The following is a 2,413-nucleotide window of genomic DNA, read 5'->3' on the forward strand; positions in this document are numbered from 1 at the left end:
AAAGTTATTAAAAATTTAATCGTGAAAAAAATTTTTTTTAATAGTTTTCTTTAAATAATACAGCGGGATGACTTTGTACGAAAAAATGCTTGGGACATGATTTTGTTCGTAATAAAATTAGCTACAAAATGGCGGTGGTCCGATTACGAAATTTGCAATAACAAAGCCGTGAGATTGAAAAAACGGTATAAAACGTCAATTTTTTTAAGTTGCTGTAAAAATGTCAATTATAAACAAAAAGTGATAAAACTTTCGAAAACTATAGTTCAATATATATACAATAATGACGCTAAAGCCGAAAATCAGGAGAGCAAAACTTTTTGTTCTATAAGGTGTTATACATTCATCGGCATCTGAAACTCGAAACTTTGCCAAATTTGTTCGAAGCTTTGCTGACACTTGAAATTTGGTACACACATAGTGTAAATATGCAGAAACCAAAAGCAATTTGCAAAATTCAAGTATCTTCATTTTTGCAGTTTTGGTAAGGTTTTATACGTCACCCTAGTTTTATACGTCACAGTTTTTTTAATTTTTGGACGTATATTTATGTATATTTATAAAATATTCCATTACGGTAGATTAGCCAGCATAATTACCTACAATTTAAAAAAATATATATTTTCATCGTTTAGATCCTAAGCTACTTAACATTTTGCGCCTGTTAGCCGTAGTCGTACATTATTCAACATATTAACATAAAACAAAATCGTACGTGTGGGGTAAACCTTTAACTTTAAGTAAACAATTGTTTAAATTTACTGTTGCATATTTCTAATAGTATACAAGCGCCGAAGAGCGGAGCTCGCGCTCGAAAATGAAAAGTTAAAGGTTTACCCCACACGTACGATTTTGTTTTATGTTAATATGTTGAATAATGTACGACTACGGCTAACAGGCGCAAAATGTTAAGTAGCTTAGGATCTAAACGATGAAAATATATATTTTTTTAAATTGTAGGTAATTATGCTGGCTAATCTACCGTAATGGAATATTTTATAAATATACATAAATATACGTCCAAAAATTAAAAAAACGGTGACGTATAAAACTAGGGTGACGTATAAAACCTTACCAAAACTGCAAAAATGAAGATACTTGAATTTTGCAAATTGCTTTTGGTTTCTGCATATTTACACTATGTGTGTACCAAATTTCAAGTGTCAGCAAAGCTTCGAACAAATTTGGCAAAGTTTCGAGTTTCAGATGCCGATGAATGTATAACACCTTATAGAACAAAAAGTTTTGCTCTCCTGATTTTCGGCTTTAGCGTCATTATTGTATATATATTGAACTATAGTTTTCGAAAGTTTTATCACTTTTTGTTTATAATTGACATTTTTACAGCAACTTAAAAAAATTGACGTTTTATACCGTTTTTTCAATCTCACGGCTTTGTTATTGCAAATTTCGTAATCGGACCACCGCCATTTTGTAGCTATTTTTATTACGAACAAAATCATGTCCTAAGCATTTTTTCGTACAAAGTCATCCCGCTGAGTTATTTAAAGAAAACTACTAAAAAAAAATTTTTTTCACGATTAAATTGTCAATAACTTTTTTTCCTGATAAAATACTTTGTCAGCAAATAATCCTGATATTGTACTCATCATTTAAAGTAGGCCTGTGTAGTTATTTCCGGGTTATAAAGGTTTGACACAGGCCGAACCTCTACCAACTGGACTATAAGATAATCCGGTTCGTGTCGTTCGGAATGAAGGTATACAAGTCGCAGTTATAGTACTAGGCAATTGGCCGAAGTCTCCGGCGTATCGCGAACAAGCGTTAGGAGAATTTTGAAGGGTCACAAATTTTACCCATACAAGATACAATTGCTTAACGAACTTAACGAGGATGATTATGACCGACGATTACAATTTGTAGAAGAAATGTGTGAACGGTGTATTGGCAATCCGAATTTCCTGTTCAATATCTGCTTTTGAGATGAATGCTCCTTTTTTCTACATGGGTTGATCAATCGACATAATTGTCGATACTGGAGCAATCAAACCCACATTTATTTAGAGAGTCTCACACTCAACATCCTGAAAAGTTGAATGACTGGGCAGATATCTTAGGCAATAACTTAATCGGACTATTCTTTTTGCAAGGCAATTTGACTGGAGAGATGTATCTTACTTTGCTTCAAGACAATATTGTTCTTAGAATAAGGGAGGTAATTGCCGAAGATAATAACTTGTCACAACATGAAGTGTTTTTTCAACAAGATGGGGCTCCAGCCCATTATGCAGCCCCCGTTCGGCAATTCCTCAACGAAAATTTTAGAGGTCATTGGATTGGCCGTAGGGGTCAATTGAGTGGCCTGCAAGGTCCCCTGATCTTTCTTGTCTAGACTTCTTTCTCTGGGGTCATTTGAAGTTTACAGTTTATAAAACACAGCCAGCTTCTCTTC

The sequence above is a fragment of the Anoplophora glabripennis genome, unplaced genomic scaffold, assembly GCF_000390285.2.
Source record: "Anoplophora glabripennis isolate ALB-LARVAE unplaced genomic scaffold, Agla_2.0 scaffold194, whole genome shotgun sequence".
NCBI lineage: Eukaryota > Metazoa > Arthropoda > Insecta > Coleoptera > Cerambycidae > Anoplophora > Anoplophora glabripennis.